This window comes from Musa acuminata, chromosome BXJ2-1 (genome assembly GCF_036884655.1).
Source record: "Musa acuminata AAA Group cultivar baxijiao chromosome BXJ2-1, Cavendish_Baxijiao_AAA, whole genome shotgun sequence".
NCBI classification, from domain to species: Eukaryota; Viridiplantae; Streptophyta; class Magnoliopsida; order Zingiberales; family Musaceae; genus Musa; species Musa acuminata.
The window spans coordinates 19,827,300-19,839,679 of record NC_088338.1 but is presented as its reverse complement, the minus strand read 5'-3'; positions in this window follow the sequence as shown (position 1 = coordinate 19,839,679).

Sequence of the window (12,380 nt, the reverse complement as noted above, 5' to 3'; positions counted from 1 at the left end):
AAAGGGAGGACGAACGAGAGAGTAACCCTCTTGAAAGCCAAAAAGAGTCATTTCTCTTGGGTGTTAAACCAAATGAGAAATTACAAGACTTTGATACCAACTGTTAGGAATGAGTCGGCACTAAGAGGGGGTGGGGGGTGAATTAGTGCAGTGGTAAAAATTATGTTGGTTTAAGAAAATCTCTTTCATATGATAAAATCGATTTTGAAAATGCTTAACTCTGAAGGCAATAAGAAGAGCATAGCAAGTATGAGAAGGCAGTTTGCAGTTTAAAGTAAATTGCTCAAAGTAAAGGCAAACCAAATTTTTATAATGGTTCGGTCGTCATGACCTACATCCACTCCACCAATTCCTCTTCCGTCAAGGCCACCGGCATCCACTATCGATCTTCTTTCAATGGGCAAAGATCAACTACTCTTTTATACCCCTTTTCTCCTTTTCACAAGTTTAGGAGACTATTGAATCTCGGATTTTGATGACCAATCAATATGTGTTTATGTTTTAATCTATGTTTTGAGTGATGCAGGATGCTTCGATCAGGATGAGACAATTAAAGTAGGAAAATCATGTTGGGCCGGAGGAACATGTCAGAAGATTGGACGTCGGGCTGGTGGATCGGTCGACGTATCGACAGAAGGCTTCGAGCCGTGGATTCGGGCATCGGGCCAAGAAGAGCAGACATTGCGCCAAGGATATCGAAGTTGCGGAGTCAACTAGCTGATTGGGCAATAGGGCGCAGGAGAGGATGATGCACCGAAGAATCGGACGAAGCGTCGAGGGACTAATGACATGCCGGACAACTTGATTAGATGCTTAGGATTAATTGTCTAGATCGAAGTGTGTTTTACATGTGCAGGATTAACTGATAAGTAGATGAGATTTCCCTAACTGTTTGAGGAAATCTCTCTACTCTATTGAGAGAAATCCTCTAACCTGTTGAGAAAAATTCTCCCTTCTAACCTGTATAAAAGGAAGGAGGATATGTTAATAACAATCAACTTCTTTTACAACTTGTTTATCTATTTATTTTCTAACATGGTATCAGAGCAGTTCCTCCTTGGCGACAACAGTATCGCCGTGTGTTAGCCAAGCGGCCACAGTAACACGCTGCCTCAAGCGGAGTCACTGAAGAAGCACAAGACAGGGATTCAGAGCCAGTGCTAACGAGCATCGTCTTGGCTCTGCTCATCCACTTCTTCTCTTTCTTCATCGCCGGTCTTGCTTTTCTTCGCCGGCCTTGCTCCCTCTCCTATTTGCTGCCTACAGCAGACACTCTCCGTCGTCGTCACGCAAGGAGGAAAACATTCTCTCACTGCCTCCTCAATAGCAGTGAACGGCGAACAGCGGTGTCTTCCTCGCTTCCCGGCCAGCAGCAGTCGCAACTGCTGCATCTTCCTCTACCGCAGCAGCTTTCGCTGCCGCTTCCCTCTACACAACGGCGCCTCCTTAACGGCGGTGTCCTCCTCCTCAATAGCTACAAACGGCGAACGATGGTGTCTTCCTCGCTCAGTCTTCCTTGCTTAATGACGGCTGCCGCGTCTTCCTCCTTCGCTGTCACGGCCGCTTCCCAGCCAGCAGCAACCGCAACCGCTGCATCTTCCTTCCTCTACCATAGCAGCTTTCGCTGCCGCTTTTCTCTATACATCTAATTGCTGCAGATTTCTCTCACTGCAGTTTCCTTGAGTAACACTGCAGATTTTCGCGGCCATTTCCCGGCGAACCGCAGTCTTGAGTACCGCTGCAGCTTTCGCAACCATCTTCCGGCGAACTGCAGCCTCTACAATCCGCTGCAGCAAGCAGCAATCCACAGCAGCGAACCACAGTCTTGAGTATCGCTGTAGTTTTCGCGGCCATCTTTCGGCGAACTGCAGCCTCTACAATCTGCTGCAGCAAGCAGCAATCCACAGCAGCTGCCGACAACTTTGGGCACTATTGTAGATTGCCCAATCTGCTGCAGCAATCTATAGCAGCAGCCCCCTCCCTCATTCTCAACTTCTTCTAAAGAAAAAAAAAAAAATGTCTTCGTTCACTTCTTCTGATGTTTCAGTTCCTATAGGGACTCCCACTTCTTGTTCTTCTACAGGGCTTATCTCCATCAATGCTGCCACGCTGATACCCTTTAAGTTATCAAAGGGTGGCAACTATGCGTCCTGGCGAGCTCAATTTTCTAATCTTTTATTTGGATACGACTTGCTAGGTTACATTGATGGCTCCTTCAGATGTCCTCCGGCCATGCTAAACATCCCCGGCGATCCCAGTCCAGTACCCAATCCAGCTCACAAACTGTGGCTACTTCAAGATCGTCTCATCCTCCAAGCTATTCAAGCTTCAGTTGCTGGATCCGTTGCTCCCTTGATATCTTCATGTGTGATAGCTGCTGATGCATGGTCTACACTGCAAACCACCCTGGCAAATCATTCGCGTACTCGCAAGCTCAGTCTTCTATCCAAGCTTATGGTGACAAAACAAGAGGGAAGTAGTATCTCTGATTATCTACAACATATCAAGGTTATCATTGATGACTTGGCCTTGATAGGTCATTCCCTATGTGACGAAGAGGTTGTCATTCATACCCTCAATGGTCTCGACACCGACTACAAGGAATTGGCTATTGCAATTCGGGCACGCGACTCGCCAGTCTCTTTTGAAGATCTCTATGATAAGCTGACTGACTACGAGATGTACTTGAAGCGTGCGGACAAACTGCCTGGATCAACTGTCACTGCTCAAGTCAGTCATAAGTCTAAACGGAAGAGCACTCGGTACTCGCCGAACATCACCCAAGGTTTGGATAATGCGCCTCTTGATTCTATGAGTTCCATGCAACACCCCTCCTATCCTCCTAGTCATCACTTCTCGCAAAGTGGCAACTCCAGCCATCATCCGTCTTGGCGTCCTGCCCTACCGAGCCATCAAAGACGGGTCGTTTGCCAACTGTGTGACAAAGTCGGTCACTCCGCTAAAGTTTGCCGGTCTCGTCCCCGCCTCCCTGCTCTAACTTCTCTGACACCTAGCCAGTCCAACTGGATTGTCGACTCTGGTGCCTCTCATCACATCATCGCTGATCTTCAGAATTTGTCTCTTCACAATCCCTATGGCGGCGATGAAGATATCATCATCGGTGATAGTAAAGGACTTCCTATAACTCATACTGGTTCCACAACGCTTAATTCTGACTCTAATACATTTACCCTCGATGATGTTTTATGTGCCCCTCATATTAAACGCAACCTCATTTCTGTTTCTCAATTTTGCAAACATAATAATAATTCCATTGAATTCTTTCCTGATTCATTTCTTGTTAAGGACTTGAGCACGGGGGCATCATTGGTCCAAGGCCTGAATAAAGACAACATTTACGAATGGCCGTCAACCTCTCAAATAACCCAGCCCACTGTTCATTCTTCTGTTGCGGCTCCAATTGATGTGTGGCATCGTCGGCTTGGTCATCCCTCGTCCTTTATTCAGCAGAAATTATTATCTCGTCACTCTCTTCCTCTTTTTAAGTCCACTAATTCTATGATGCATTGTGATGCTTGTCTTAGTAATAAGAGTCATCGGCAGCCTTTTGGCTCATCTTCCATTTCCTCTTCTAAACCTTTTGAAATTATATATACTAATGTTTGGGGTCCTGCTCCAATCTTATCTTTTGATAAGTTTCGATTTTATGTTATTTTTGTAGATCACTTCTCTAAGTACACATGGATATATCCTCTTTCCCATAAATCTGACGTTTCTCGCATTTTTTCCACTTTCCAGAAGTTGGTCGAAAACTATTTTCAGTCTACCATTAAAACAGTCTACTCTGATGATGGTGGTGAATATCAAGCCCTGGCATCCCATCTCTCAGCTTGTGGCATTCAACACCTCAAGTCTCCCCCACATACTCCTCAACTAGTTGGTTCTGCCGAACGCAAACATCGGCATATAGTAGAAACTGGACTCACACTTCTACATCAGGCTTCCATGCCTTCAACTTTTTGGACAGTAGCCTTTCAAACTGCAGTCTACCTAATTAATTGAATGCCTACACCAGTTCTACAATACCGGTCCCCCTTTGACACACTATTTCACAAACCCCCTAACCTTCGTAAACTCCGAGTGTTCGGTTGTTTATGTTATCCTTAGTTACGTCCCTATGCCTCTCATAAGTTAACATCCCGATCTACTCCTTGTGTCTTTATTGGTTACTCACTTGAACATAATGCTTTCCGCTGCTATAATCTCCACACTCACAAAATCTTCATATCACGTCACGTTATCTTTGTTGAGTCTAACTTTCCTTTCCAAACCCTTCCATATCCTGCCATACAGACCACTTCACTATCTCACTGGGGTATACCTTCGGTCCAATCGGACGAGCCTCCCATGACTTCGTCTACTTCCTCCCCTCCTGATCCGCACTATATCACTCTAGTTCAACACTTGCCCGTTCCTACTCCACTCCACTCTTCCCCAATTGATGGGGTAATATGTTCCGAAACACAACCATCCTCTTTACCTCCTTCTTGCCCAAGTGCCCTTGACGTGTCTCCACTTGACCCGACTTATGCCACAGATCCTCACCCAACATCACCTCCCAATCCTGTCGTCTCTAATCATCCTATGACCACTCGCTCTAAGCATGGTATTTTTAAACCTCGTCAGGTACTTAACCTACAAGCTATCATGAATTCCTCATCCCCCAACGTTGAACCCACCACCTTCACTCAAGCCCAAAAATCTCCACATTGGCGTACTGCCATGAGTGAGGAATATAATGCCCTCCTCCATAATTCAACGTGGGATCTCATTCCTTTCCATCCTTCACAAAACATCATCGGGTGTAAGTGGGTCTTTAGAATTAAGCGGAACCCATATGGCTCTGTTGCCCGATATAAGGCACGCCTGGTCGCCAAAGGGTTTCATCAATGACCTGGGGTTGATTTCACTGAGACGTTTAGTCATGTTGTTAAACCCACTACAATCCGGCTCATCTTGAGTCTGGCTACCACTAAAGGCTGGCAATTACGATAATTGGATGTTAATAATGCCTTTCTACAGGGATCTCTATCCGAAGATGTTTTTATGCAACAACCCCCCGGTTTTACTCATCCTCAGTATCCACAGCATGTTTGCAAACTTCGGAAAGCCATTTATGGACTTCATCAGGCTCCGAGAGCTTGGTACACTGAACTTAGCTCATTTTTTACTTCTGTCGGCTTTCTTAACTCCAAATCTGACACTTCGTTGTTTCTGCGACATTATCATGGAAACACAATGTATATTCTGGTATATGTGGATGATATTATTATCACAGGCAACAATCCCATCAGCATCCAAGCGTTCATCAAACAGCTGGCAGCTCGATTCTCGGTTAAGGATCTCGGACCCTTGAGCTACTTTCTGGGCATCGAAGCTACCTTCACATCTTCCGGTCTCCTTTTATCACAACGCAAGTACATTCAAGATTTGTTATTAAAGACAAACATGCAGGATGCAAATGCAGTTACAACCCCCATCTCTACTAGTGGTTCTCTCAAATTATCGGATGGAAGTCCTACTACAGAACCCACTCAATACCGCCAAGTTGTTGGCTCTTTACAATACTTAGCTCTCATGCGTCCAGACATCTCATTTGCTGTCAACAAATTATCACAGTTTATGCATCAACCATCTACTCTACACTGGTCTGCGGTCAAGAGACTTCTACGATATCTTCAAGGGACCCTAAATCATGGACTCTTTTTTCGTAAACACTCTCCACTTTGTCTTCATGCCTTTGCCGATGCTGATTGGGCAGGTAACCTTGATGATAGAACATCCATATCAGGGTATATTATCTTCCTTGGTGCTCATCCAATCAGCTGGAGTTCTAAGAAGCAAAAGACAATCGCTCGGTCTACAACTGAAGCTGAATACCGTGTCATTGCCGCTACCACTGCAAAACTCAATTGGATCACGAATCTACTCCAGGAACTCAATATCGATTCCACCCCTACAATATATTGTGATAACATTGGAGCTACCTATCTGTGCGCTAATCCGGTATTCCACTCCCGCATGAAACATATTGCTATCGATTTCCACTTTGTACACGATCAAGTTGTCTGCCGTCAACTTTGTGTTTCTCATGTTCATATGGCTGATCAATTGGCCGACTCATTTACGAAGCCTCTAGCTCGTAAACTTTTTGCATTACATCAGTCCAAGATTGGCCTCCTTGATCGGAGCACCATCTTGCGGGGGCATGATAAGTAGATGAGATTTTCCTAACTGTTTGAGGAAATCTCTCTACTCTGTTGAGGGAAATCCTCTAACCTGTTGAGGAAAATTCTCCCTTCTAACCTGTATAAAAGGAAGGAGGATATGTTAATAACAATCAACTTCTTCTACAACTTGTTTATCTATTTATTTTCTAACATTAACTACAATAGCATGAAGACATAAAGCAAGTTTACCGGAGTCAAGTTCGATGGGTGTTCGAGAGTCCGTCGAAAGTTCGAAGAGTCGTCGGAAGTGCTGCCGGAACCAACCGAGAAAGAATCGGGGACTTGCCGAAGTTTTTGGAAGTCCGCCGGAACGATCGTCGGAGGTTCATGGAGATCACCGAGAAGGTTCGAATACTTGCTAAAGACTCGTTGAACTTGCCACAAGACCGGGAGCCTGCTAGGAGTCCGCTAGAAGAAATTCGAGGGTGTATCGGAAGTCCGCTGGAAGTTCGCTGGAAAGCTCGCCGGAAGGAAACTCGACGTTGCTAGTTAAAATTTGCTTAAGGCTATGTCTTAATTTTATAGTTTACATATAATTTGGGTTAGGATTAATGGTTAATCCTATAACCCAATTGGAAGACTTGTATGAGGATCTTCCTTATTTCCATAGATTTTGAGCTTTGGAATATTGTCGAAAATGGATTTCAAAAATCTTCTCTTCCGATGAGCGAATGAGATGAATCAGAGAAGAAGGTTTTTGGTTAAACACAAAGGCTATGAATGCCTTGTTTTGTGCACTTGACAAAAATGAATTTAATCGCATTTCGATTTGTGATTCGACTTTTGATATTTGGAGAACTCTTGAGGTCACTCATGAAGGCACTAGCCAAGTGAAAGAGTCCAAAATCAACATTTTTATGCATTCTTATGAACATTTTTGGATGAAACCAAGTGAATCCATCGGAAACATATACACCCGTTTCACAGATGTCATCAATGGACTTAAAGCTCTTGGTAAAGGTTTTTCTAACTTTGAACTAGTAACTAAAATTTTAAGATCTCTTCCAAAGAGTTGGGATCCAAAAGTTACGGTCATTCAATAGGCTAAGGACCTTAAAACATTTCCTCTCGGAGAACTTATTGGGTCGCTAATGACCTACGAAATGAACAATGTGACAAAAAGAGAACTTGAGAACAACCTTTCAAAGAATAGGAAGGATTTGGGACATAGAACATTTGAAGATCACTTGAGCATAAGCTCAAGTGATGGTGAATTTAAACTACAAATGAAATAAAAATTAAAGAACAAAAAGAACGAAACTACTTACTTTAAACGCAAGAAGAAGAACAAAAATTGGGATAAATCAAGCTCCTCTGAAGACGAGGAGAAAATCAAGAAATACGAGGTGGCAAACTACGCCTCAAAGGCATTCAACGATGAGGTAATCGAAACCCCCTTAATTTATTTTGAAATTACTTGATGTTTTCATGATGCATTTTCTTTTTTTTTAATAATTATTTTTCTTAAAAATTATATGTTTTATGTTAATGGAATAAAATGTTAGATTTAAATATAATGATCATATGTATGTTTTTCTTAAGAAGAAAAAATGTATATCTTGATGATTTTCGATTTTGATTGAAACTATGCTTGATGTCTTAATGAAAATATTAAGAAGTTTAATATCATGCTTAATGATGATGCATGGCTTTTGTATGGAAAACTAAACATGAAAAGATAGATTCACCTATAAAAAAAAAATGCATGACTACAACAAATAACAAAATGATTTTAGTTGAAAATACCTTATGCTCAATGAAACCATGATTGATGAATATCCTTTATGTTTAATGATTTCTTTGCCTTTGCCTTGTATGTCCTATCATGATGAATATTTTAAAAATAAATGAAATCATGTTTGATTTGAAGTAATGCATAATGATCATGCTTAATGAGTTTTCTTTCGAAATGATGCATATTGATTTTTATGATTTATGGATTATCGATTTTCACAATAATAAAAGTGGCTTTTTCGGTTAAAAAAATGATGATGCATGTTTTGATTTGACATAAATGAAATAGGCATGCTCATATGAAATAGTGTAAGTGTCATGCTTGACGATTGTATACTTAATGATGCATAAAGTTGTAATGAAAATATTAAAATTTTGATACCATGATTTGATGATTTTATGCATGAGATTTTAAAGTTATACATGATGATTTTTATAGTTTATTGATCATGATGGTTTTTATGATGAAATTTATTTTTCGATTCTAAACGTTGATACATGGTTTTAACATAAGAACAAATATTTGAGCATGCTAATATAAAATCAATCACATAAATTGAAACAACTAAAAAGAGAAAAGTATTTTTCTTAAAAATTCTTTTTCTCTATCTTATTGATCTTGATGATTATTCTGATAAATCTATGTATACCATTTTGAATCTCTTCAAAGTAATGTTGAGATTTTGATGAATTTGATGATTTGAATTTGAATGAGTTTGTATTCAAATCATGATCTTGATTTCTTGGATTTACTACCTAAGATATTTTTTTTAATCACGATCTCTTTTTTGTACACATGTAATTTTCGTTATTTATAAAAAGAAGAGATTTAATAAAATGAATCATATCTTTTGTAATTCAAGAGGTCTTATCTTTCATGATATGATGCCATTGGATTTATGGCTTGTATGCCTTGAAATAATTAAAATATTTTACACTATTTTGTTCTTCCCTTATTCTTTCTTGTTTACAATGATAAAATGGGAAAAGTTATGATCATGGGAGGATGCAATTTGACAAATTAATACCATGATGATTTGAAATATTTATGATTTGGAATGATGCATATGCTTTTTATTATGATGATATATGTGATATATTGCATATGATGTGTATCATGAATGCTTTAAATGATAAATGTTTGGTACCAACAATCATGAAGTGATAAATACTTAAAAATATTAATTTAATATTCGGTATCATGAATACTTTATTATCATATATGAAAATAGTGATAAATATTTTGAAAATAAATGTTTGTATCATGTTAGATGATTTTACATTTTGTGCATGATGAGTTATAGTGATGATTGAAATAATGATTGAAATAATATGAATGATGATTTGGAATCATGTATATAATGATGAGTTTATATGTTTTGAAAATATATATGATGATTTGGTATTATGCATGCAATACTTTAACGTATGATAATGATGCACGCAATGATGAAATATTCATGATAAAATAATTGTTTTGACATTCAAGACTTGAATTTTCATCTATACTATTTACCTTTGTCATAATTTAAAAATTAATATAAAGGGTCTTCCCTTCTTTTTGACAATGACAAAGGGGGAGCAAAATATGCTAGAAAGCTAATTTTCTAGCTCGCACAATTCAAGAAAAAAATAAAAATTGCACTTCTCAAAAAAGAAGAAATTACTATTTTGAACATCACCAAGGAGTGCTATCTTGCCTATCTCAAGAAGTAAAAAATTAACTTGCACATATAGCAAAACTTATATTTCAAGAAGCAAGAGTTGCTTTCTTGAACATCTCAAAATTGCTAGCTTTCGTGTCTTAAAATGTTAAAAAATTGTTGCTAGCTTGTATATTGTAAACTTGCTATTGTACTACCATGTATATCATGATGATAGCAAACTTGCATAATGATAAAAATGGATATTATGTTTTTCATGCAATGAGTTGAACTTGTATATCACAAACACTTGATTGTGGTACTTCTCCTTTTTGTTGATGACAAAGGGGGAGAAGTATGTTGATTATATGTCATGATAGGGGGAGTTTGTTTAAACTCCTGGAGTTAAGGTTAACTCCGTCGTCGATTGGTTGTCATCATCAAAAAGGGGGAGATTGTTGAATCTCGAATTTTGATGATGAAACCAATCAATATGTGTTTATGTTTTAATCTATGTTTTGAGTGATGTAGGATGCTGATAAGACCCTAAAGTCTTATCGTAGGCTCTGATACCAAATGATAAGATCCTAAAGTCTTATCGTCGCTCTGATACCAAACGATAAGACCCTAAAGCCTTATCGTCGAAAAAAGGGGAGAAATGGGGATGATAATGATCACTTCGAGGGGATCAGTCCTTGATCACTTCGAGGGGATCGACCCTCCTTGATCGCTTCGAGGGGATCAACCTCCTAGGGTTTGTCAAAAGATAGAATAGTATTTTTTATAAATTATTGAAAAAAAGCAGTTACATCTCTATTTATAGAGTTCCACCCAAAGTCCATCAGGACTTGAACTATAATAATAAATAAATATTAAATAAACCTCTACTTGACTCTAACTGAACCAAACCGACTCAATAAACAACTGGACTAAACAGACTCAATAAATATTATTCAAAAGCTCAGAAAAAGGGTCCTAACAGTTCCTCCCTCTTCAAATCAGCCTTGTCCTCAAGGCTGAGCAGCATCAATTTCGGGGAGCTTCTCTTTCGGCACTTTAGCTATTGACTATCTGCAACGCATCACAACCCGTTGATCAAGTAAGTATGGTCTCCACTTTTTGATAGTGTAAGCAACAGGTTGGTCTTTCAGTGTAGTAATCGTTGCATGAAACTTCTGGCCCTTTATAATCAATTTTATCTTTGAACCTTTGCTATCACAAGTGAAAATCCGTCCATCAACGATCTTTACTTCGAATCTGTCATAGTTTTCAATGTGGTGGGCCAATCGTTCAACAATCTCACTGTCCATAAAATTGTTAGTGCTACCAGTATCAATCAAAACTATAATAGGCTGATGCTCTAGAGTTTCGGCAACTTCCATAGTTTGCGGGTTAGAGTAGTCGGCTAATATATGCCTTGTATGTACAGTAGGTTCAATGTCTTCAGTAGAATTTATACCTTCATGATCGGAGTCCACATTCTTAGCTTTCAGCTCCTCTCCAATTGGTTCAATCATCAGAAGTTGCCCTTGTTTACATTGGTGCTCCATACTCCATTTTTCATCATAGTACAAACCCCTTGCTGATCTTTCCTTGCTAATTTTTTTCTCACATAGATTTGCAAATGAGATCGCAGCTATCATAGTGCGGGGTTGATGAGCCTTAACTTCACACTGGATCTCTGGAATAAGCCCTTCAATAAATGTATCCAGAAGTTATCGGTCCGACCAATCTCTAACTTGATTTGACAATCTTTCAAACCTACTCTGATATTCTAACACTGTAGAAGTCTGACGAATTTTGGCGAGCTGGCAATCAATATTCTCATATTCGGATAGGCCAAAGTGAACAAGAAGCCCTCTTTTGAACTGCTCCCACGAAGGAACTTCGTGGAAAGTTTCATATCAATCGTATCACTGGAGTGCATCTCCCTCGAGCTGGATTGAGGCCACTTCTACCTTGGATTCTTCTGGGGTTCTGTGAAAATGGAAAAAAATTTCTACATTAGAGATCCAATTGGTCGGATCTCCATCTTTCCATCTCGGAAATTCTATCTTCATGTGTGAGTAATTTGTGTCACAATCTTGGGGTCCTTTTTTTGTATTTTCATATATGTGCAACGTAGAACTTAAGCCCCCATTTTGTTGAAATTTGCTAAGGCTCTCCAGTAGGCTCTTTTTGAAATCATTAAGTATTTCTTGCAGTCGGTTCTCAATTCTGATTTCCAATGCTTCCATTTGTGCTTTCACCGAGTTATTAGTGGCCATTGCGTAAGATTGCAAATATGTAATCTCAACTCCTATTTTTGGTATCGGTCAAGGGCATCAACACTATCGATGCGAAGTTACCGAGGAGGTGGACGCCAAGGGCAGTGCTGCGGTCGTTGCGTTAGAGGAAGAGTAGCTATCTTGTGTTTGTGTCACTACGTGAGATGAGAGCACCAAGGCTGAAAGGTGACGGTTGCGAATGTTGTGACCCAAGGAAGCAATCGCCGAGCAGCCGTGTTGAGGCTGCGGTGATGGCAACCGACAACTACAGCAGCGGAGGCAAAACAAGAGTGAGGTGGCGTTGAAGCGGCCGGGGTTGAGGCTGCAGTGGTGGCAACCGGTGGCTGCGGCAACGATGCAGAGCAAGGGGGCTGCAGCAATGGTGCAGATCGAGGGGGTTGTGGTGAAGGCTGCGGTGGCTGGCAGCAGCAGTCGTTGCTGGCCGGAGCGCAGCGGCGGCGGTGGAGAAGGAGGCAGCGAGGGTC